At 35.7% G+C, this 26,984-nt stretch overlaps 1 long non-coding RNA gene and 1 pseudogene across 1 annotated transcript in view; both read right to left on the bottom strand.

Annotated features, from left to right (window-relative positions):
• Positions 1-26,984, bottom strand: part of LOC123860983 (uncharacterized) — a 955,410-nt gene that overhangs the window by 918,431 nt on the left and 9,995 nt on the right. The window contains exon 2 of the long non-coding RNA XR_010412903.1: positions 26,652-26,742. This is a non-coding gene — a long non-coding RNA (uncharacterized LOC123860983). The remainder of the gene's footprint in view (positions 1-26,651; positions 26,743-26,984) is intronic.
• LOC123835362 (large ribosomal subunit protein uL1-like) lies at positions 4,418-5,173 on the bottom strand (annotated as a pseudogene).

The raw sequence follows: 26,984 nt of genomic DNA, 5'->3' as shown, positions 1-26,984 counted from the left end.
CGCCTGGGTGGCTCAGTTGGTTAAGTGACTGCCTTCGGCTCAGGTCATGATCCTGGAGTCCCTGGATCGAGTCCCGCATCGGGCTCCCTGCTCGGCAGGGAGCCTGCTTCTCCCTCTGACCCTCCCCCCTCTCATGTGCTCTCTCTCTCTCTCATTCTCTCTGTCTCAAATAAATAAATAAATCTTTAAAAAAAAATAAAATAAAATAAAATAAATCAAGAAAAGACAACATTCATCCCAAAACAGAAGGAAAATCAAAATATCTTAAATTATTCAATAAAGGTCATGGCCAAATTGAGGGGTATATTATATCATTTATATTTTAAAAATCTGTTCTAAAGTGAACCAGAAAGTTGGATTTTGTTAGAACTAATGGAAGTAGCAAAGTGTTTTAACCATCATGATGTTAAATTTCTCTTTTTAAGGCTTTAGTTCATGAATATTTTATTTATTAATATATACAACAAAGAAGTAATCTACATATTTATGTGTGAATTCATAGCAATGTGATTGTTCTTTTGTGCAAAGTAGACTTGTCAACATTTAAGTTCCTGTACTAAACAATAAAGTCTTTTGTAATCAAAAGTGCATTTCTCCAAAACAATAAATACATTGGCACAGCCTGACAGCCTGTTACAAACCCTATAGTAAACACATCAGTTCCACATGAGGTTATTTTCATTTTTCCTTCTCTCTCTTCTTCACAACAGTGAGTTAAATTGTCATTGCAACCAATGTACAATGGGCTGGATAATCTCAGTGCACAAATTATAAAATGCATGTTAAGGATTGAGCACAGTGGCTAGTTCCCTCTAAATGCTCAATAAAAGGTTGCTATAAAACAAGTTTTACATTGTTGCACACATCAGAAATATATTTAGAACTGCCTAATGGGACAAAAATGAATTATCCAAAGGACATTAGTTTATTTTATGAAATCTAAAGAATAACTGAACAACCAAGTTATGGGGAAAACAAAGAAGCATCTGGATCTTAGGAAAAATTGAGACCAAGAACTTAATACCATTAGATCACTCAGCTCTTCCTTTCTCTTCACACCAGCTTCATTCTTTCTAGATGCAGAGGCCTTTCTCAACACATACTGACCATATCAACCAGAAATCCTACACTTATGTATTTACTCAGGTGAAATAAAAACTTAGTTCACACAAAAACCTCATACAAAAATATTATAGGTTTATTCATAATTACCTAAAACTAGAAACAACCCAAATGTCTCTCAACTGAGGAATGAAGAATCAAACAGTGGTACGTTCACATACTAGAATATTATTCAGTAATCAGCAATAAAAGAACAAACCATGATAAATGCAACATGTATGCATCTTAAATGTATTTCACTAAATGAAATAACTCAGACTCAAAAAGCTACATACTATATGATTCCATTTATATGACGTTCTTGTAAATGCAAAACTATAGAAACAGAAAATATATCAGTGGTTCCAGGGATTGGTGTGGGGGAAATTCTCAACCACAAAGGAGTACAGAGAAGTCTGGGGGATGGGAGTGCTGGAGCTGTTTCTATATCTTGGTTGTGATGACATTTAAACCACATTTACACCATTTCCATTTAGTGAATTTCCTCAAATCCAAAGGACAGTACACTAAAATGGGTGAATTTTACTTTATGTAAATTACACCTTGGAAGTTTTTGAAAAAGAAATGACAAAAATGGCTTAGAAGGAAGGACATGACAAATATTGAAGAGATAAAATACTGAAGATATTGTCTGGGATATAGATCATAGGAGTCCCTGAAATAAAAAAAACAAAGCAAGGGGATAGAACAAATACTAAAAACTAATATACAAGAAAACTTTCCTGAGTTCAAGATTTGAAACTGCATATTAAAAGAGCACCCATGTACCTTACAGACTCGGAACTACTATCATTAAAGAATACTCTAAAAAATTACTGAACTTTAAAGGGAAAAAATATCTTTGGGCATTTTTTTAAAAGCATTTATCTTATAAGAAAAATAAAATTAGATTATCATCGGACTTTGACAGCAATGTCTTATGCCAGAAAAAAATGGAATAATATATTTGAGAATCTCAATGACAGAATATGTGTCTCAAGGACTTCACATCCAGCAAAACTGATTTTCAAATATAAAGGGCATAAGACAAACTATTACCAACGTTCAAGAATTCAGGAATGCTCTCGTAAGCACTTCCTAAGAAATCTACTATGGAAAGAATTCTGGCAACCAAAATGACTACAGAAATATCAACATAAGCACTGATGACTGAGCATTACATTTATAATTACATTTAGAACTAAAACTAAATGAATTAAATTAAAAGGAAAAGGATATAGTATGTAACTGTTATATACTCAGACCTTATAGTTCAACCACTAAAAAATGAAATGAGCAAGGAATGTGAATAGCATATACAAAAATTACTTATAACTGTGTTCCATACTCATATTGATAATGGCTGTATTAGTAATGTCATTTTAAGGCTGTTTTATGTATAATTCAGGATAAAGGAAATTAGAAATTATGGCATAATTTTAATCTGATCATCTCCTATGTCCCTGAGAAGAGGTTACATAAAAATCCTATAGTACTTAAATTTATTGGAAAATATCAATATAAACTCATATATTATTTTTGGATATGTATATATTTAAAGGTATAGTATTTCTATGTGCTTCCCGCCTCTTCCTACAAACTTAATTTTATTAAAATGCCTAGAAACAATGACTAGACCAACATAAATAGGTATCCCTAATATCCAGATTTTAAATTTGAAATCCAACTTTCCACTGAATAATCCAGAGTTTGATTTCTTGGAAAAAGGCTGATTCTAGGACTGAGATGGGAAATACACAAGATAAGGCCAGAAATTTCTGGCAAACTAGACAGAGAGTAGAGAAAGGAAGGAATCAAAAACTAACAGAATACTGTCAAAACACTCATGGGCCAAATGGAAGAGGTTCCCACTAGGCAAAAATGAGACAATTTATGCTTCAGAAAAATAATAATGCCAAGAGACTGAAACATATCACAACACATTTAAATCTATGAGTTCATAATGATAGGGAAAAAAGCCAATGGGTCTCTGCAAGATGACTGGAAATCAATTCTGTATCTTGGAAACTGGTAAATTACAAGAAATAATTAAACATTTATACTGTCTTCTTTTTTATACTTATTACTCCCTTGAGTTTATTAGTTTAGCACCCTGGTGTGCACAGGTGATAAACTAATAAAGAAACTCAAGGGAGTGATAAGTATAAAAATCAAGGTAGTGGTTTTTATTGGGGCAATTGGGATTCAGATAGGGCACATGGATGGATTCTAGGATGGCAGACAAAATTCTATTTCCTACTCAGGTAGTGGCTACAAGGGTGTTCACACTATATTAATTCATGAAGCTCATATATTTTTTTGTGGTTTTACATATTTGTTTTATTTTAAAACAAAAAGTCATAATTTATACAGAAACAACATAGATTCTTAAGTTTTTCTAGAGAGTAAATATAGAAAAATAGCAGAGATAAGTTTGGAAAAAAGGAATAATATGCAATCACTTTCTCTACCAGTTATAAATATAAAGATTTGGTAACTAAAACAGTATGGTACTAGGAGGAAAGTAAGTAAGGAGATGAATGGAACATAATAGCTCAAATTTTTAAACTCATACACACAGACTTAATATGAGAACTACCTAATTCACATGGTAATTAAACATACATTTCAAATTGATTTAAGATCTAAAACTGAAAAACTAAACTATAAAGGAGTTAAATAAAATACAGGTCAGGTTGGGAGGGCTAAGCAAAAGGGAAAACTTTTTAAGATACTCATAAGATTCAGAAAACATAAAAGAAAATATTGACATTTGAATAAATGGGAAAAAATCTCAAAGACGAAATATAACTAATTTTTTAAATGACAACTAAGATTATGTATTAGAACCTTATATGATGAGCAAAAGATTATTATCCCTTACATAGAAAGAAGGTTTATATATTTTAAAAAGCAATAATTTAATAGAAAAAAAAGTCAAAGGTCACGAATAGGTAATAGATGAGGGAAAATAATACACACACACACACACACATACCTACTCCATATAGAAAATGATGTTCAGGGGCGCCTGGGTGGCTCAGTTGGTTAAGCGACTGCCTTTGGCTCAGGTCATGATCCTGGAGTCCCAGGATCGAGTCCCGCATCGGGCTCCCTGCTCGGCAGGGAGTCTGCTTCTCCCTTTCCCACTCCCCATTTGTGTTCCCTCTCTCGGTATGTCTTTCTCTGTCAAATAAATAAATAAAATCTTTAAAAAAAAAAAAAAAAGAAAATGATGTTCAACCTCAATGCCATTCATAAGTTTTAACCTATTGGATCTGCAAAAAAAAAAAAAAAAAAAGTTTACATTAAAAATAACCAATGTTTGAGAATATACAGTTATACAGGTACAGGTACTGTCACAGAATCTTTTCTCCTCCTGGAAATCTTTTAATTATTTATTATTTATTATTGTCATTTTTAATGGTAGCACTAGAGTTTATTAAGCTGTGCCTTAATACAGGCACTGGGGCTTGCCCATGATCCTCTTGATGTACAAAGCCCAGACATTCTGCCAATCCTTCTTTTGCAATGATTCCAGAAAACTGACATCTAAGTGGATGTTGTACACAAGCTCATCATCTGTCATCTTCACGTGGCCAACAGCCACTGCCAGACACAGCACCTTCTTCATCTGGAATCTATCGTGGACTTCACTTTATCCATTTTGGCCACCATGTTCTCATTGTGGGTCAGCAAGAAAGGGAATTTGCCATCCTCATTCAGGTGTGGGCCCAGGATTTGTGGGATCTGCTTGATCAGAGATTCTGAGGCCAAAAAGGCATCATACTTCTTGGCCAGCTTCTTGACTAACTTTTTATTCTTGTTGAGTTTCTTCAGTGCCTCAATGTCCATGTGGGGAATATCCATAACCTTGGCCTCATCACAGTGCTGCTGATCCCCCAAAACACATACAGAGAACTTGGGGCAGGGAGTGGACTTAAGCGTGATGGTGCCCAAGAAGGGTTTGTCCTTCTGAGGGTCAGAGTTCTTCAAGATGATCTGCAGCTCCACCATCTCCAAAAACTTCCTGGTTACCACGCAGGACCCTCCCCCTCCCCTTCCACCGACCCCCCCACCCCCCACCCCACCACCCTGCCACCCCGCCCCAAACCCTGGCCTTGTAGAGTGTCTCTGGAGCCTTTGCTGCTCATGGTGACTCACTCCGCAATAACTGGAAACTCCTGGAGATCGTTTAAATGAATATAGCAATTTTTGAACCTAAATGAATTATCTCTTTCATACTTTTCATATTTTTGTCTTTTGTGCTGAATTCTAAGTAAACTCATTTGTTCCATCTTCTTAATCATTAATTAAATCTTCATCTCTGATTATGCTACTGTTCAGCCCATTTACTGAGCTTTTTATTTTGATGATCTCTAATCAGCTAATTTTTTTAAGCCTGTCATTGTTTCCTGGTTGCATTAGCTTCTTTAATCTCTTTAAGGATATAAATTATACTGCTTTAAAATCCTACTTGTTCTTTAATTCTATTTTCTCTGGTATTATCCATGAAATTTCATGGATTCAGTTATCATTAAATGTTTGGTAATATTCAGATGGGTGCTCATCTTCTGCTTTAGTTGTGCATTGGCTCCTACCCAATCACCTCCTTTTCCTTCTTTTGCAACAGAAAATGCTGGAATAAACTCCTTATATACAAATATTTTCCCTTTTGTAGGATGGATTCACAGAAGTTGGTGAAATAGTTGTTCATTATAAATTTAATAAATAATGCCAGATTATGTTACTTACAAGTTGGAATAATTCACACACCCACTAGCAATCTGTTAGCTAGCCTCATTTCCCCATATCATCACCACCTTTGCTGATGTTTTCAAGCTAGATTTTGGATTTCTCTAAGTACTGCTAGTACACTATGAATTAGATATTACCTTCTTTGCAGTTGTACTTAAATACTCACTATTTGTGTAAGTTCAGCGTCTAGATCTCTGTTACCGTGCTTTCCTTTTTTCCCCATATTAATTTTCACATTCTAGCATACTACATAATATACTCATTTATTATATTTACTGTTTAATGTTTGTCTCCCCCTACTGAAACAAGAAGCTGGAAACTATTTTGCTCATAGATATTTCCAAATGCCTAAAACATGGGCACTTAATAGCTACTCAGTATATATTTGTTGAATGAGTAAATGAATGATAATTCACTTAATATCCAGTAAAAACTTGGAATATTTTTTCCTGAAAAAAAAAAGGTCTGCCAAGTGCTTATTATAAAGATAGATCTGCTTCCTCTAACAAATATTATGAACTCCTACAATCATGTATACATTCCAAGCTGGCTATACAACAAACCTGCTACAAGAGGAAATCAATATAACATGATTCCTTCTTGGAATCCATTCAGGAAGCATAAGCCACCAGCAAAAACAAAAGAAAACATGCTCATCATAACTGGCTTTTGAGTGTGGACTCTGAGTTTTTGAGTGTGGAGACTGTCTCAGAGAAAGGCTTCAATATATTCATAATTAATTTATCAATCATATTGCTTGTTCTGGAAGTAATAATAACAAACAATAGTTTAAAGTAAATGTTATTTGTCATTTTAATATACCAAACATCAAATAATATAATTTTAAATGAGATGACAATATATACCAATTAGACAGTCTCCTGTTTTTATGGTGATCTTAAAAATAATACCTCCATGTAGCACTTTATAGTTTTCATTGGAGCCTCACAACAACAACACTGGGAGCTAGGTAGTACAAATATTATTACACTCATTTCAAAAATCAGGAAACTGAATCCAGTAAGTTAAGTGATTAATTAGTAAGGAAGGAAGCCAGCACTTGAATACATGTCTTTGGAAACATTTCTTTCTGAAGAAGCAAGAGATTAAACAAAAAGCAAATATTTGGAGTCAGAAGTAGATTTCTATTCTCTTTAATTACTAGGTATGGAAACATCAACCACTGAATTATCTACCCTAAGCCTCAATTCAGCATCTATTTATTTGCCATTGGTTAGAAAAGGATAAGAAAACAACCTTGCATCAAAGGAAATCAATTATCCAATTATCTAAAATTTGAAATATACTAAAAGTTTATTTATATTGTTCATTCATGGCATTTCTCTGAAACATAACGTTGTTCTCTATTTTCCTTCTGTTTGCAAGATGCTTCTGGATGTAAGAATTCATTGTTGTGTAATTTATCTTTCTGCCACCATCCAACAGGATAACTAAAGCTGGGCCAGCCACCTGATACAGTGCTGTGAAACTTAAGAGAAGGAGGCTCTGTTGTTTTACCTCTATTATCTTCCCTCTCTTCAAGTGCATCTGTCCCATGCCAATCCTATTCTACCCCAATGCCTTACTTCCAGTCCCCAAGACTTCAAGTTTTTGGAGTTGCATAAAGATTAATCTTGGCAATGAATCGGGTTGGGGCACAAAGTTCCTTTCCTCCTGTTTCTCTTCTCTTCTGCCCTTTTGGGCTAGTCGTTTCTTTAAAATTCTAATCAGTTTAACAAACACTCCTTGAGTGCCTTCTATGCTGACAATACTAAGGTGCTAGGAACAGAAAGATATGTAGAGCACAATCCCTATCCTTAAGGAGATTATAATTTATTAGGGGAGAGAGATAATTAAAGAAATCAAATTGCTATAATTCAATACATACAGTGGTTAAAGATAAGCTCAAGGTTTTATAGAAAGAGAGAGAGGAGGAACAATTAACCATTCTAAGGGTGGAAAGAATGCTAATAAAAAACTAAAAGAAATGAAATCTGATCTTACAGCATGGGTAGGAATTAGCAAATGAAAAAGAGTGTTACAAGTGGAAAAAGAATATGAATAATTACATAGAAGCATGATGCCAAAGGTTTTGTTCAGGTTACAAATGGGGGTATTTCAGGGAGCATAAAATGTGCTTAAGTTTTGAACACGTGCATTCAAGGTGTCCTTAGGACAATTAAGTAGAAATGTTTTTCAGGAAGCTTAGAAGAAAAGTCAAGACAAAATATCTAGCTGCCACCAATAGTATAATAAGTTGAAGATAAGTACAATTAAAAAAATCAAATAAGGTCTGGAGTGGGGAGAGCATTGCTATTTTATATGGCATGGTTAGGAAATGCTTCACTTTTAGGGTGATTTTGAGCAAAAATCTAAAGTGAGAAGATGAGTCATATGAATATCTAGGAATAGAGCTTTCCAAGAAAAAGGAATAGCAAATGCAAGGTTCTTGAGTTATGAGTGTGCTTGGATTGGGAAACAACATGGGGTCAGTACGGATGAAAAATATTACAAATGGACAAAGAAAGTAAAAGGAAGTGATGTCAGAGAAAGAATAAGGAGCCAGATGAAGTAGAGCCTTAATGAACATTATATAGACTTCATTATGTGGAATTTTACTTTCAATAATATTGGAAGCCAGTAGAAATTTAAATTGGCAAAGTAATATGATTTATGTTTTAAAAAACCTACTCTGGCTATTACCTACTGAATCTACTGTGTGGGGCAAAAGCAAAAACAGGCCTTTGTTGTTGTTGTTGTTTTGGAAGACCATACCATTAATTCATGAGAGAATGATAGTAGTTAAGAGTGGTAACAAGAACTGGTAGGATTCAGGTACCTTTTGAAAGTAGAGCTCATGGGCACCTGGGTGGCTCAGTTGGTTAAGCGACTGCCTTCGGCTCAGGTCATGATCCTGGAGTCCTGGGATCGAGTCCTGCATCGGGCTCCCTGCTCAGCGGGGAGTCTGCTTCTCCCTCTCCCGCTCCCCCCTCTTGTGCTCTCTCACTCTCTCTCTCTCAAATAAATAAATAAAATCTTAAAAAAAAAAAAAAAAGAAAGTAGAGCTCACAGGATCTTTTGAGTTTGAGTATATGAGAAAGGATAAAATTAAGGTTCAAAAGATAATACAAAGTCTCAAATAAGAAGGACCAGTCAGTAAGAAAGGAAAACAAGTTATGAATGCACAGAGCAAAGAAAGTATATTTGTTTAAAGGAAGTTTAGAGAAGGAGAATGTAGCAATATCGTCTAAAGCAGTAGAGTAAAAAAAAAAAAAAAAAAAAGGATAAAAATATCCATTGGAGTTAACAATTTTGAAGGTGTTATCTTTTGCCAAAGAAGTTTCAATGAAGTGGCAAGGCAGAAATTGGACTGCAATGATTTGGAGAGTGAATGGGGCCCAAGGAATGAGAGACAGCACTAAATGTTATCACTTCAAAACTCAACAGAGGGGAAAGAAAAGAGTTATAGTTGCTGGGTATTTAAAGTAAAAAGAAGATTTAATCAATCATGTGTTGTGACTCAGAACCATGAAAGATCCAGGGTAATCTCTTCGAATCCAGGTTTTCAAGGACAACCTGATGGAATGGGTCATTTCTACTTTCCAGTCATCAAGATTTAAATGTCAATTTGCTTTGGAACCCAAGTCACAGAGAGAACTCCAGAAGAACAGCTCAACTATTCAGCAGTCATCCAGACAGAAGCATAAAGGATCCAAAGATGTCACCAAAGCATTAGGAAGCTGCCCCTGGTTAAATGACACATTCATTAAGTTTGTGCAGCATTTTATTCAATTCTAGCAATATCTGGCTTAATCACTTCACCTAATAAATCATCTGTTTAGGGGTGCCTGCGTGGCTCAGTTGGTTAAGCGACTGCCTTCAGCTCAGGTCATGATCCTGGAGTCCCGGGATCGAGTCCCACATCGGGCTCCCTGCTCAGCAGGGGGTCTGCTTCTCCCTCTGACCCTCTTCCCTCTCGTGCTCTCTGTGTCTCATTCTCTCTCTCTCAAATAAATAAATAAAATCTTTAAAAAAAATAAAATAAAATAAAAATAAATCATCTGTTTAGCTTCAACTTTTGCTAAGCAGATAAAAATGTCAAATTCTATAAAAAACCATACATCTTACTTTCATTTAAATGAGGTTTATACAGATAAAAAGATTATTTAATTGTTATGGTCTCAATAAGGCCTTAATATTTTTCAACTTTTAATCAAGTACTATCTATTATACACAGATTATGCAATATCCTAAAGGTTCATATATTAACCTGTATTTTTAAAATACCCTTCCATTAGAATAAACAGGATAATAATCATAAAACTTTTAAACTGGACGGAGTTTTAGAGACATCAAGTCCAAACACCTTCATTTCTAAATGAGGAATCAAGCTCATGAAATCCTGCTCAGGGTAAGGGTTACATAAATACCAATAAAAACAAGATGAAAATCTCCAGGATTTCAATACAGTTTTCTTTCTACTACTAATCTATAATCTTTTTAAGTAGTCTCTGAAAAAAGTACTGGGATATCATCATCAAAATCAAGTATCTCAAATGTATTGACTCCCTTATATGTATCCCGTATATGGCCCTAGGCATTGTTCTTAGTCTTGACATAAATTATTTTATTCAACCTTCACAGCAACTCTAAGAGACAGGTACTATTATTAGCCCATTTTTCAGGTGGATAAACTAAGCCTTAAAGAGACTGAGTAACTTTTCCAAGGCCACTCAGGTAGCAAGTGGTAAAGCTGGAATGGCACCTGAGGCTCTAGACAGTCTGCTTATTTCCTGACGCAGGCTAAACTGTTCTCAAGATTTAATTCAAAAAGCAGTGACTGAAAGGCTACTATCAGTAAGACAGTGTCTTGGGAGCTGAATAAGATATATAAGATACAGAGCTTAAAAACCTATCAAAAAAGACCGATGCATCCACCACTAACTGCGACACAGAACAGAGAGTGTTTAGGGAAAAAAGAAAAGCAAAGTGCACTGAAGAAAAAGCAATTTCAGGGCTGAGGGTGGACATGAAAACGGCCAATACTACCTTATAACCTATTGAGATCTGCATTGAACCAATCTGTTACCAGTAGAGCCCAACGGATATACATGTATTTCTTTTTATTTTTATTTTTTAAAGATTTTATTTATTTATTTGACAGAGAGACACAGCGAGACAGGGAACACAAGCAGGGGGGAGTGGGAGAGGGAGAAGCAGGCTTCCAGCGGCGCAGGGAGCCCAATATGGGGCTCGATCCCAGCACCCTGGGATCATGACCTGAGCCGAAGGCAGACGCTTAATGACTGAGCCACCCAGGCGCCCCACATGTATTTCTTTTTAATATTCTTAAATGCTTATCATTCAACTCAACTTTTTTTCTATACCATACTCAACTCAGCCACTTCTAGATTTAGTTAGCCCTCAAGGCATTTTTTTAATGCCCATGGTGCAGAGGGTAAAGAGCATGCAGTAAATAAATCAGCTGTGCAAAAGCTCTCTTAATACATCAAAGAATCTTTACAGAAAGTTATTGGAGGCCTCAAAGCCTCCATAAAATAATCCACTTACATCACTGTCCTCTTAAGTGGCAACCTCTAAATTTATGAGTTAGTTTCTTGCTGAAAAGTCATATAACTTGTGAGTATTACTTTCTTAGATGACCCTGGTTTGGTAAGAAAAGTACAACTGAGAGTCAGAGTAAGAAGACTAACTCTTGCCAAATATATCCCATTCTGGATTCCTAGGTACCAGCCCAGACCATTCAAGAATCACTGCCCCCTCAATGGAATATTTTGACACATAATTATGTTATGATTTATTGAAGATGAGGGAATATATCTGTGATTTTTGTTTAAGGCCCAAATTTTAGCTATACTTTTCTTTAAATATTACCAAATATGTTTTATTTTTAAATATCCAACCTGTATAATAAACTGCACATGTTTTTAAAAGTCAACAGAAAAGTCAGTATTTTCCCCATTTATTTACCAAAAACATTACTATTGCAAGCTAACTTGTACAAATGAGAAGTATGAGTATCTGGGGATGAAAATAGTATTAAGTCACCTTTTTATTGCAGGGATGGTCTATCTAAGCCTCCACTTGAACTATTTGATTGCTTTTCCTAGTTTTTGACATGGGAAGTTTTTTTTTATCTCTTCCCAGTAAATAGAGTTCTGACCACTAAGAAGGTGGAGACACACAAGACAACTTTTGCATGTATGGTTGGCCAAGTATCTCCAGAATCTCTCATTAAGAGGACCTGAACCATCTCTCTCCATCAATGTTGGCCAAACTGCCTTCATTTGCATGCTGCTGTCATGACTTATATATTATCCTTATAACACCTAGACTCTTATACTCTTAATATTTTAGTTTAAATGGAATCATTATTTTTACTTAAATGAATTTACATTAAAAAACTGTCTACTTCTACTGTAAACAAAAAATCAGTATGTGTCAGTAAAAAATACCAAAAACCTCTAGCTAGACGCAGTGGTTTGCCAAGACCTGCTTTCCAATTATTAAACATGGAGATCAGCAAATGTTAGTGAGCTATTAAGGACACACTAGTCCCACACTGGGTTTTTTTTTTTTTTCCTCCTTATTCTAATTAGGAAAAAAAATTGCGAAGAAAGTGACTTTCTTGGGCGCCTGGGTGGCTCAGTTGGTTAAGCGACTGCCTTCGGCTCAGGTCATGATCCTGGAGTCCCGGGATTGAGTCCCATATCGGGCTCCCTGCTCAGCAGGGGGTCTGCTTCACCCTCTGCCCTCTTCCCTTTCGTGCTCTCTGTCTCTCATTCTCTCTCTCTCAAATAAATAAATAAAATCTTAAAAAAAAAAAAGTGACTTTCTTTCCATGTGGCTCAGTGTTTTTTAATGTTGTGCCCATGTACCTTCTAAAATCATCTCAAGTACCTCCAGGCAGCCAAGCAGCATTCTGAGAAACACTGCTGTAAATTATCCAGAATTTCATAAGCCCATACCTTGCCACTTCTAATTGGTCCAGAATTCAGTATCACTTTTGTCATCTACAATCTTATCTGAGTTCTCCCTCCCCTCTCCCCAACCACACTAATCTCCATTGTGTTTTTCTCAGAGCAAGACTAGGAAACTGCTTCCCACCTGACTCCACCACAGGCTAGCAGCTACCAGTACCTAGCAACTTTCTGGCTCAGTCCCCACAACAAAAAGATAATGGTGGGTTGCATATCTACTGATACCTCCTGCAGATTTACTTTTTCACTTCAGTGTCCTACTTTCAAAGGTTTAGTCGTTTCTCACAAGTAATAAGATACCTGAAACGCCTGTCTTCCTTGAATTTCTGCTGTCTCGAGCTTTAATATCATTCCTTCATTCTCCACATTAGTAACTCCACATTCCACTGGGAAACAAGGTTTATTTTTTAACTTTTGAATACATACATTATTCATTCTACTTTCCACAAATTCTAATTTTGGATATGATACTTTTCTTATCCACGATATTCTTAAACTATAAATTTACAACATGGTATACTTTCTACTAGAAAACAGTCAAGCAATGCAAGTACAATATATACTTTCTTTTTGAAATTACAGGAAGCACAGTATGACCTTAGAAAGAAATTTAGCAGTCAAATGAAGATGTTCTGTACTATCTTTACTGTAACCCCCTTTCCAATTATCCTAGTATTTAAAAAATCAAATTTAGCATTGTTGAAGACTAGAAAGACTCAGCATTGCTATAAACTAAGAGTCAGTGGTCAGGGTTAGTTGTAGTACATGCACCTGTCATTTTTCACACAAACTTCTACCAGGTTATTTCTTAAACATTACATGTGATCAAATGGCTTTTTTTCTCCATTTTATGGGCTTTTAAAGGCTCATCATGATTTAACTTACAGCTATTATTTCTAATATAGTTGGGCAGTGACCTGATGACCCACCAGATCATCCAGAATACAAAACAAAGGACACATACTGGTCAACTGCTGGCTGGCAAGTCTGTGAGTGACCAGGTCAAAAGCCCTCAGCAAGTATACAGGAAAAGATTAATGGGAAGAGAAAGAAATCTTCAGCTAATGCCACAGTAAAACTAGCTGTTCTATGGAGATATTAAACACAAAATCCAGCCACATTGGCACAGAACTCTATGCGGGGTGTTGACCATTTTCAGACAACTTAAATATTCTTTCTCTATTTAACAAATGGTAACCGCACTTCACGGAGCCAATGATTTGAACTGAAAACAAAATACACATTGTATTGAGACGACCCATATATTAGTAATTCATTAAAACAGTCTCAAACTGAGACTTTTTTACATAGGGGGAAAACTGTAAGGAAGAGGGAATCAGATGATAGATATGGTATTCCTGTGGGGAACTACTGCAGCAGCTCATCATGTTTACCCAGGCATCTCTTTAAGGTCTTATTTGTGAAAGGTTGTGATAAAACTTTAAATTCATTTGGCTTTTGAGATTATCACTCTATTTAACCTTGAAAGCTTTTTGCATTTTCTCATGCCTTTGTTTGCTTTCAGGAATTTACCTTCATTTTAACTTTAATCCGTTTTATATCTCCTGCCTCATCTTCGATCCACAAGGTTCAACCTTTTTTTTTTTTTTAATCTGCAGTGTCTACAGTATAGGTGGGGGTAGGAAGGCTTCTGTCTCCTTTTTATAAAGACATATAATATGGTCATCTTAAAAGTTATACATACATACATATGTGTGGATGTATATGTGTAATTAACCAATGATCATTTTATGTTAGATTGAAAAACTGGTATCCGAGTAATACTTATTCTATATTAAGTAGCAGTATCACCTCAGATTTATCGATTCTGACAGTTATTCTATCCTTAAGGTGACAGTATTTTGTCTCAAGAAACCCAAACATTTCAACAGTACTTCTACAAAGTAGAAGCAAATACTTACCAACTTTTCCATAAGAACCACTGTATAGAATTGTAGTAGTTTAGACCAGCTTTGCACAGCCAGGGAAATTTTTTGCATTAGGTATTGTAACACAAAACCTAGGAACTATGAGCTTTCCAAGGGCCCCCTCCCCCAAATTTGTTTATCATCAGCTCCAAAAACAAAAATAAATCAATGTACAAATAATGTCCACAGAAATGAATGTCAACTGCTGCTCGGCTCATATGCAAATACAAAAAAATTAAATCTCAAGAGCAAAAGAAATAATTTATTCTTTTAAAATAAAATTATCTAAAAATTTTACATCAAAAAAATCAATCTAATGTGATGCATTCAAATAGGTGCATGAGAATTAGAATGTGATACAGTAAGGAGTGGGATCTGCCAAAGTAAGCATGCCTAGGACATATGCTGTGATCACTATAGATCGTTGTTTACACGTCAGCATGGTAGTAATTAAAGGTGGTTGAAACACTGAGGATTTTGTAAAGCAATGAAAAGATCTGTATTAGAACTATTTATATGCTGGGAATTACTTTTTCACAGACATTAAATCAGATAAATTGGGATTTCCCTGAAATCTTACCCACTGAAGAGAAAACCTAGGGGACTTGGGTCTTCTTATAATTGGTCTTATTTTTATCTCTTTTCTGAAAACAATATGAGTAGAACAGCTGTATTCCAAGATAATTAAATATGGCCAATATTGTCCCAAAGTTATTATGGGTATCAATATATCTATGGTAGTTTTTTCTTCTTTTGCCAAGAATTCAAATATGCCAGAGATATACCATAACATAGACACTCAGGAAATGTTCCCATACAGTAGTAATTGTTTCATATTTATTTTCTTTAACCACTCAGAATATCTAACAGTGACCCCCATACATACATTCCTTACTTGAGAAAAATCAGAGCAGAGAATTCTCAGTAGAATGTCAGGGGCTTTTAAGGATCAGACTTATAAACTACCTATATCAAACCACCACATCCTATTACAGTCCCACACTTGTTGAGGGCCCAATATAAACTTGGACTTGAAATCAAGCACCCCAGTGTTATAAGCTAGCCTATTTTTTCACAATAATAATTCCATGGAGAGAAACTGCTCTTACTTTCTAACAGGTTTGAGACTCTGAAATGTGACTGCTTCTCTTCAGTAATTTTCCATCAAATGTGCAAGATACATCTCAGCAGTGAAACACCGTTTCTCATTTACCTCTTCAAAAAGACTGAAAATATATAAGGGGACATTCTTTATATAAGGGGACATTCATTTCACTTAAATAAAACCAGGGTGGATCTATGCGGCTTGGTTTCTTTTTCCAAATATTTCTTCATAAAAAAGCATTGATTTCTTGGCTTCTATGACTTGATGGGAAATTTTCTTTTCAACGTGTTATCTGTATTTCAAAATGATATGCTAACTTACAGTTGTTATGACACACTGTTTGAGTTATACTAAACCAGTCACGTGTAGTAGCTAGCTTTCTTGGTGACCACTAACCTAGTCACTGAGAATACAAGTTGTAACTCAAAGCCATGAACTAAGTATATGGATTAGCAAGTCTATACCTATGAGGCCTGCAGGGGACTGATCATTTTTAAAGTAAAACATTTCCAGTAGTAGAAACAGAAATGAATAATTTTGAAAATTTAAATCACAGTGATGAATTGTGTCACAAAGTTTCAAAACTGCAGCTACTTCAAAAGCAGTATTGGAATGAAGTTCATTCTGAACTGTAAGTCCTTGTACAGGAATATGTCAAATAACCAGTGGTTCTGTTTTCCCCAAATGCTATATTCTTGCCCCAGTACAACAGTAGGTTGGATGATAAATAATAACAAAGCCATCTAAACCTTTAATGCTTCCACATAATAAGCTTTAGTTAACTTTAAATGATACTGGGTGTTATATGCAAACAATGAATCATGGAACACTACATCAAAAACTAATGATGTAATGTATGGTGATTAACATAACATAATAATAAAAAAATTGTATAAAAAAAACTTTAAATGATACTAGTGGCCTGAAATCTTCCAAAATTTCCTGAAACGGAGTAAAAAAAAAATAATAAGGTTTATCAAAGTTTACAAATGTAAAAGAAATGTATGTTTTATCATATCCAGGACAAATTTCACTACTTAGAACCAGGTAAAAAGATACCTCACCTGAACAAGTGATAGATCACAATTCTTCTGTTTATTTATAAAGAAATGTCAATACTTTCAAGCTGTAAGGGTAAGAGTAATATGGCAGGTTTGTGCTTAGGAGCCATGAGAGCCCAGCTCTCCTACTTGCGTAAGTTAAATTCCCTGTACCTCAGATTCCTGTCCATAAAATGGAGCAAGTTTAAAGAAGACAACAGTTACAAAGAATTTTGAACAGTGCATCCTGAAATATTGTGGGTGCTCACAAACATTCATTTACTCCACATCCCACAACAATTATACAAGATTAATAAAACACTGCCAATAACTATTTGGTAATTCTGCTTTAATAACATAAAACACAATTTTATATAATATAAAATCATTTTGCTTTTTGGGTGTAAATCTTATGTGATTAAACAAGAAAATTGCTTGTTGTCTAAGTAGGTTAAACTAATTTTCTCCCCTGGTAACTTTTTTCTTTTTAACAATTTTATTTATTTACTTAACAGAGAGAGAGAGACAGTGAGAGAGGGAACACATGCAGGGGGAAGTGGGACAGGGAGAAGTAGGCTTCCCGCTGAGCAGGGAGCCTGATGAGGGGCTCGACCCCAGGACCCTGGGATCACGACCCGAGCTAAAGGCAGAAGCTTAACGACTGAGCCACCCAGACGCCCTCCCCTGGTAACTTATTTATACTTTTCATCTGGTTAGAAGAAACAACAAAGAAAACAAATAAAGAAAAGTTTTCATTTTTATCAAAATTTCCAAATTCAGCTGTATTCCAACCCTAGTTGAACTACTAGGGCTTACATGGACATCTCTACCAAGTCAACATTAAGAAATGCCCAACAAGCTTCTTCACACCTATAGTCTTGTTCCTTCCATCCAGCCATTGATGTGCTAGTTTGGTTCCCTGTGCCGAACATTCAGAGCCCCAGATCATCCTATGCCACTGTCTCTGTCATTCAGTTCTTAAATGTCCTGTCATCATCAGAGAGGCTTTCCCCGATCAGTTCACCGAATTTACCACTTGACTCTGACTCACATTACTTTTTATCCCACCAATTTGTTGTTTTCTTTTAGCAATAATCATTATCTTGTTCAGATACTTGCTCACTTGTTTAATAAACTTGTTTAGCTTAGAATCCTGGCCTGTGTACCACTGTACTGCTAACATATAAAATACTACCTGGTCTATAACAAACACTCACTAATTATTAACTGAGAGGATGAATCTTTATCCCATTACATATAGTGGAAAGGCTAAGCACTTTCAAAAGCATAATGTCTATTGAACATTCTTCATCAAGGTATGTTTCCACCGTTATTTACAAACTGTATTTGCCTCAAAAGAACACAAGCCTAATGTAGTACTGTCTTCAGCCCAATCCACCTCAGGCCATCAGCAAAAGAAAACGAAGCCACTTATCCAGACAGGTAACAACAAAAACGGGTTCCTGTTAGGATCGAGAACACTTGTAGCCTCATAAAGTGAAAGCCTGAAAGAACAATGCCAGACAGTAAATCTATGTTTTAGCAAAGCTGACAGAGATTTCTTCACTAGGAAAAAAACTCTGCATGACAAGGTTTTATTAGATTGTAGTAGTGCCATGTAGTGCCTAGTGATCAGTTGTGATACATAGCTGTATGGTGTATGCCCTTCCTGAATTAATTACTAAAAGAAAAAATAGGAGAAATTTTTGACAGCGAAGCACAGTTTACACTTCAGGAATTTCTTTCTCTGCATAGAAAAAATAACTTTTTATTTATTATCCAATTAACCGTAACATCCTCCAATATTTTTGTAGCTATTTCCAAGTTGTCCACCAGTCACAGCCCTTTTATATGTACCTAAAATACTGTTTGTGAACATTTCCTGGGAGCACACAGAAACCTCGGCAAGGCGCACATGATTCTATCATCTGGAATTAATCCCCAATCTTCTCCCATTCTCTATCATCTTGTTTTTCCAGTTTTCTAACCCCCCAACTGGTTACTTAAACTTGCCTTCATTTGCAATCTACACTTTTCTTGGATGCCATTTTATTTTCCCCTATTTAGTATGTCTGGTTCTCTCCCACAAAAGGTAGATTCTCCTGGATTCTAACACATTAGAAGAGAGAGAGAAGTCATACTTCTTCCATAAGCATCAAAAGAATATTGTAAATCATACAGTGGCCTTTGGGTATCAAGTATGTTATACTGCTTTCTTATTTCTTTGGCCATCAATAGCCTCTTTAGGATAACTGTAATAATTCTCAGTTAATCTGAGGATTTCCTTTTGTGATAATACTCTGCTTTGTTTTATCTCACCTCCCACGTTGCCAGCTCTTTGAGGACAAGGAGCATGTTTAACTCAGCTTGGAAGTCTCTGTAATACTTAACATATAATACTTGGAAGAGTTGTCATATTAACTAAGTTGAGTTAAATTCTGGACAAATGGAAGTTTTTTGTAAAATTTTAATGTCAGGTTTTAATTTCTAGGATTCCTATTCTATGGATATGTTTTGTTTTGATTAGCCTTATAATTCATTTAATAATTGTTGCCTCAGTTGGAAAAACAAATCTTGAACATAGAGGCAAAAGAGCACATAAAATGTTTCATACAAGTTGATCCTGGTGGTACATGTTAGAATCAGGAAGATTAGATTCCTGGGGGCCTAATCCCAGACCTTCTTCCCGAATTAGAATCTTGGACATAAATCCCTGATAAAGAAGGATTGATAGAAGAATATTGCACTGACAGGCAATTATAAATAAAGGAGTTCGGGAAATAAAGATACCTTCTAGACACACTGCGAAATCAAATGAGCTTCATTTTGAGAAAGGGCATTATAGACTAGAGTGCTATCAAATGCTGTAAGATGTTAATGACCATTCTAATCAGCATCATCACTTTCAGTAGGGATATTCTGGTAACTGCTTGGAGAGAAAGTTACTTTGAACTAAGTTTTCAGGGATGCACTATATCTGAGACAGACCATATTTTTTAAACATCCCATGAATCTCCACTTCATTCTGCTCTATTTTTAATTGTTAATGAATTTTTTCAACTCAATCCAACTTTTAAAAATCACCACTGTTGACCTGCTTTATTAAATCCTCCTCTTTAAGTCTCACTTCAATTTTAAATCCATGCAATTGCTTCAAACTTGGTGAATTATTCTTACTAAGTTTTTAAAATTCATTAAATGTGACATATTTATCTATTAGACTATCCAAATTGTAGACTAAATGTGGTGTTGGCATGATTCAAGCCCTCAGAGTACATTAAACAGTATCTCTCCCAACCTGATATGGAAACATGAAAATGTTTATTTTATTAAAAATACTTTGATAACTGGTTGTTTTGTTACAATATAAAACTTCACCAGATTCTCTTTGGCCTTATGCCATAATTCTTAATTAATACTTGTAGGTTCCATAACATGGTTCAAAAACAATGGTAAATTATTACACTACAGACAGTGATTTCTGAATTAATTTCTAAGCACCAGCAGCAAGTCTGCTATTACAAGCCACATTTAGATCATAAATTATTCTGTAGGTCGTGTTGTCTATGCCAAATAAATATGAAGTTACTACAGGTGTGAAGATGGCAATTTGGTAAAATAATATTTAGAATACAAAGGATTCTCTTGGTTAGAACCCTCTTGTAGCTGAAAATAATGATGAAAAACTAGCCAGAGTGTCTCTGAAACACATTTGTTGAAAACCTGCTTCATCTTCAGCAGACACCTGAGAAGAAACTAGTTAACAGCTTGACAGATTCAACAGGGACAAGCATCTTTCCTTGGCACTATTTTAAATTGCTACATAGGAGGGTGAATCAGTGAAACAGGGGGAAAGGCATAATTGCTTGTTAGAAAAAAAGAGGGGGGCAATAAAGAATGCTAAAAGAAAATGTTACACTTTCCAAAATATATATTAAAAATAAACTTTAATTGAATTCATGTACTTAAGGAAATAACTTTATCTTGATAAAAAAATGACTGCTAAGAAATAAAGATATGTGACTATAAATCAAAATAAAGTATGATTTTTTAAAGATTTATTTATTTATTTTAGAGAGAGAGACAGCAAGGAAGTGGAGGATAGAGGGACAGAGGGAAAGAGAGAGAGAGAGAATCTCCAGCAGACTCCCCCCTGAGCGGGGAGCCCAAGGACACGGGGCTCTATCTCATGACCCTGAGATCATGACTTGAGCCAAAATCAAGAGTCGTATGCTTACCTGACTGAGTCACCCAGGCACTCCTAAAGCATGATTTTTAAAAATAATATTGAGCCTCAGAAGTCTGTTCAAGAATTCGTTTAATCCATAACAACTAAGATATTGTAAGAGTTTTAATAGGGTCATAGGAAACAGGAAAATATTTTCTGAATGTCAGCTTGATGTAAAACAGCCATACCTAGAATAGATATGGTAACAGCAATCCCATGGTACAGGGGTTGGCAAACACTTTGTAAAGGGGCAGACAGTAAATATTTTAGCCTTTGCAGGTCATAGGTCTCTGTCACAATTACTCTACTCTGCCACTGTAGTTCAAAAACAGCCATAAACAATATGTAAACAACTGGGCATGGTTGTGCTCCAATAAAATATATTTACATAAATAGGCAGCCTATTAGAACGGCCAATATCCAAAATACTGTCAGCACCAAATGCTGATTATGATGTAGAGCAACAGGAACTCTCATTCATTGCTGGTGGAAATGCAAAATGGGACAGCCAGTTTGGAAGACAGTTTGGCAGGTTCTTACAAAACTAACCAAACTCTTACCACACAAATCCAGCAATCATGGTCCTTGGTATTTACTCAAAGGAGCTGAAAACTTATGTCTATACAAAAACCTGCATACAGATGCATATAGCAGCTTTCCTCATAACTGCCAAAACATGAAAGCAATAGGATGTCCCTCAGCAATGAATGGATAAACTATGGTACATCTAGACAATGGAATATTATTCAGGGCTAAAAAGAAATGAACAGTCAAGCCATGAAAAGGCATGGAGAAACTTAAATGCATATTACAAAGTGAAAGAAGCCAATCTGAAAAGACCACATACCATATGATTCCAGCTACATAACATTCTGAAAAAGGCAAAACTATAGGGACAGTAACAAAACCAGTGGTTGCCAAGGGTAGGGAAATGGAGGGATGAATAGGCCAAGCACAAAGGATTTTTAGGGCACTGAAAATAATCTGTATGATGCTTCAATAGTAAATGTATATCATCATGCATTTGACAAAACCCATAGAATTTAAGACCAAGAGTGATCCTTAATGTAAACTATGGACTCTGGGTGGTAAGGATGTGTCAATATAGGTTAATCAATTATAAGAAATGTACCACTCCGGTGGGGGATGTTGATAATGGAGATACTATGCATGTGTCGGAGGCAGAGGGCATATAAGAAATCTCTACCTTATGTTCAATATTTCCACAAACCTAAAACTGCTGTAAAAAATAAAGTCTATGAAAACACAAACAAAAAATAGGCAGCCAACTGGACGTGGCCCACAGGCTATATATAGTTTGATGACCAGCTTTTAGAGTATGTTAATCCTGCCTCAGGAATCAAAAAAGGTCTTGTGCCTTCTGAGATGCACAAACCTCTTCTTCCCAGTCTGGGGAATCTCACCTTAATCATAGGAAAATCTTCCTCTGTCCTGTTATTTTTCTCTTAGAGATATGCCATTTCTCCTCTATTTCCAGGACACCAGTTTTAGTCTCCTCAGGTGACTTCAGCTTTGGAAATTCTCATTAGAAAGGAAAATACCCTAGCCATTTCTGTTTTGCATAATATGATTGTGATATAGTCACTGCAGCTCTCTGTTCTCGTGTCAACATTGGGAATAAAAATGATACCCATTTTATAAGGTGCTATGAGAATTAAAGTAGTTCCCATTTAGAAAGTAGTAAAGTACTTGACATTCAGAAGATATTCAGCCATCAGAAAAGATGAATACCTACAGTTTACATCATCATGGATGGAACTGGAGGGGACTATGCTAAGTGAAATAAGTCAAGCAGAGAAAGACAATTATCATATAGTTTCACTCATATGTGGAACATAAGGAATAGCACGGAGGACCACAGGGGAAGGGAGGGAATACTGAAGGGGAAGAAATCAGAGAGGGAGACAAACCACGGGAGACTCTGGACTCCAGGAAACAAACTGAGGGTTACAGAAGGGAGGGGGGTGGGGGGATGGGATAGTTGGGTGATGGTTATTAAGGAGGGCATGTATTGTGATGAGCACTGGGTGTTATACGCAACTAATCAATCATTGAACACCACGTCAAAAACTAATGATGTACTATATGTTGGCTAACTGAATATAATAAAAAAAAATCTTTAAGATCTTCAATAAATTTTAGTTACCATTTTTACATTTATGCTGTTCCATACACCTCTGAACAAAGGAAGCACTTAATCTTTTACTTGCATAAAAGAAAAAGGAGATAATACAGGGGAGAAATATGTTTTAAAAACCTCAAAAGATTATCCTGCTATAGAGAGTTGACACAACAAAGCATTGATTAGAATGGTGGCTAGAATGTTATTTAAGATATTTGAGTGACTGTAACAATAAGATCAAAGACACACAATCTCTGGGGCACCTGGGTGTCAGTTAAGCATCCAACTCTTGATTTTGGCTCAGGTCATGATCTCAGGGTTGTGAGATCGAGCCCCACATCAGGCTCTGCACTAACAGGGCATCTACTCTCTGTCTCTCTCTCTCTCTCAATCCCCTTCTCCCTCTGCCCCTTCCCTCTCTTTCTCCCTCCCTCTCTAAAACAATAACAACAACATACACAATCTCTAGGCAATTCATCAAAATTCTCATGTTTGCCTGTGGACCAAGAGAGGGCAATATGGAGACAACGGAGAGAAACTTGACAAGAAGTCAGTAACCACCAGCCACATCTTCAGGGAGCAGGCAAAGGGTCAACACAACCTTCCAGCTCACCATTAAGAGAACTTAGCTGGATTCAACAAAGCAAGGGCGGTTGAATATAACTTTTACTATCACCCGTCACTCCAGCTAATAAAGAGCCATACAGCTGAGCATTAAATCCCACCCAAAGAGGGTGTGGGCCATGCATCTTTCTTGAAACAAAAGTTTATTTCAACACAAAATTAGCATATATATAATTCTGGCTTTTCCTACTTGTTCATTGAGAAGCAAACCCTAATTTCCTGACCTAGGAAATCAAGCATATGAGATTTCATATTAAAATCCTAGTTTTCTACATTTTGAAGAAATTTAACCTGTGGACTTTTGAAAATACATGGTCACTTTTATACACACTAAGTATTGGCAGTTCTATGCACAAAAGGTGAATTCAGGGTGCCTGGGTGGCTCAGTCAGTTAAGCATCTGTCTTCAGCTCATGTCATGATCCCAGGGTCCTGGAATCAAGTCCCACGTGGGGCGCCCTGCTCCTCATGGAGTCTACTTCACGCTCTACCCCCACCCCCACTCGTTATCTCAATCTCTCTATCTCTCGCTCTCAAATAGTCTTTTTTTTTTAAAAAAAAAGGCTAATTCAAACTAATGCTATCCCTATTTTTAGTTTGTTTACTTATTTTTAAGTTACTATTAATTAAATGGCTTTAACTGCAAATAATACACATTAATCCTTGAACAACATGAATCTGAACTGCATGGATCCATTTATATGAGGATTTTTTCAATAAGTATATTGGAAGATTTTTAGCAATGAAAAAACTCAAGAGACAAACCATGTAGCCTAGAAATACTGAAACAATTAAGAGAAAGTTAGGTATGTCATGAATGCATAAAATACAGATAGATACTACTCTATTTTATCATTTACTACTCTAAAACATACACAAATTTATTGTAAAAAGTTAAAGTTTATCAAAAGTTATGCACACAGACATGTACAGACCATACTTGGTGCCATTCACTTTTAGAAATGTAAACAAATATAAAGATGAAGAATTCAATCAACTGCATAAAATTAACTACAGTACATACTGTACTACTGTAATAATTTCATAGCCACTTCCTGTTGCTATTGCAGAGAGCTCAAGGGTTGCAAGTATCTGCTTAAAATGCCGTGTGACACCAATCATCTCCCCCTGAGCAGTTCATCTCTCTAGTAAATTGCACATGGCAGTAAAAAGTGATCTCTCCTGGTTCTGCCTATTAGCAGCTAAATTTCGGGGGAGTCAAAAGTTATTCATAGATTTTCAACTACACTGGGCAGGGGGAGGCAGAGCCCCTAAACCCTGAGTTGTTCAAGGATCAACTGGATGTACTTTGTGTCACAAAATGTCTTATATATATTTCATATCTAAAAACTTCCCCACATAAGCTTAAGAACAAGTTGAAATTATGAAAATAAAATTCATATTCAGATTACCAAGATACAACCAAATATATTTTAACACACTGAACAACTGAAGATTGTTTTAGTTAACTATCTTTTAAATATCTAAATTAAACCATTCTGCCTATTCATTATTTTATTAACAAAGCACTGTGGGGGTATTTATTGGGAAGCAATGGTGAAAACATCTTCTGTCTCCTTGCCTGGCATCACTCAAACTTTTAGCTTTTGGAACATTAAATTTTCAATTCTAAGTTCAGTCTTATATCAGATGCAGGAACCAATTTTGTACCATAAACTCAAAGCCCCAAAGTTTATTATCAAGTCAGCCTATATATGGCTGTTCATAGTAGCACCTAGATTTCACTTTTTACCTGAACATTTGGTTTCTTGAATTCCAAATATAATAATTAGTTCCTTACCTTTGGCTCAGACATCTAAAGTAGGATCTTGACTCCCTTCTAGAAACCTTTTCTCCTGACCTGTCCAACTCACTAGCTAAGATTTTTGCTCTGTTTAAAACTCAGCTTCATGCCTTCTTTTAAGGTCTACTACTTCACCTGTTCAGGACTGTAGAGCTTTCTCTTCTCCTGCCCCTACCTTATCCTAATTGACACATCTACTCCTAACTAAGCCTCAGTTCTGATAAGTTGCAGGATACAGTTCAGATGTTAGCATAAGTCATGGATATGCAAACTTCCATAGCTAGGAAACAATATATGTATTAATTTGGGGTTTGTTTGAACTTATGTTGTCAGGAATAAACGCTAAAGTAAAATGCTTGCTGATGAACATCCGTAACATTGAAAGAATGAAAATGACTTTGAATTTCCTCAAATTTGCAAGTTAAGATACTAACTTTCACATAAACTAGCCCAAATTATTGTCAAAATTAAATGATCTTGAATGCATGTGATCCTTATTCAATTCATCTAAGGAATTGTTGAAATTGTTGATGACACCTATAGTATCCATATTAATTGTTGATATTCCCCTCCATTAATAACTATTACTTATCCCACTCAGCTTCAGGAGAATGCACTGATCCATTTATGTACCCAGAGTGATATTCTAAATGTTCTAAAATAGCATGGGCAATTGGGTGATGGGCATTAAGGAGGGCACATGATGTGATGAGCACTGGGAGTTATACACAACTGATAAATTATTCAACGCTACATCTGAAACTAATGAACTAATGATGTACTATAAGTTGGCTAATTGAATTTAAATAAATAAATAATGAAATAATGAAATAATGAAATAAAATAGCATGGGCATTAACCAATTAGAATGGAAGCTGGACATAACTTTGGAATACAATAACGATTTTTCCTCCTCATACCATGTTTCAATTGGGTGTTCTATGGACATCCTTCCTGTGATTCACAAAGTCAGGCTTCTCCTTCTAGTGGTTTCTCTTAATCATCTGCATCCTGCCAAGAGGTGAGGAAAGAAAGTAAAAACATGAGGAAGAAATACTTGCTCTGAACCACCCTGACCTGGAGGTGATACACATCACTTCCACACATATTCCATATGCAAAAAAGAGTTATATGTCCCACCAAAATGCAAGAGGCATAAGAGGTACAGCCAGGAAGTATATTCAATGAGTACAAACCACTGTCTTCATCACATATACAATATATTAGAAGGTAAAAAGTACTATGGGATAAAA

This window comes from Mirounga angustirostris, unplaced genomic scaffold, assembly GCF_029215605.1.
Source record: "Mirounga angustirostris isolate CCGP_5_RB_7025 unplaced genomic scaffold, mMirAng1.0.hap1 SCAF_7, whole genome shotgun sequence".
In the NCBI taxonomy this organism is placed as follows: Eukaryota; Metazoa; Chordata; class Mammalia; order Carnivora; family Phocidae; genus Mirounga; species Mirounga angustirostris.
The sequence above is the reverse complement of the archived record's forward strand: the minus strand, read 5'-3'. Positions and strand labels throughout refer to the sequence as shown.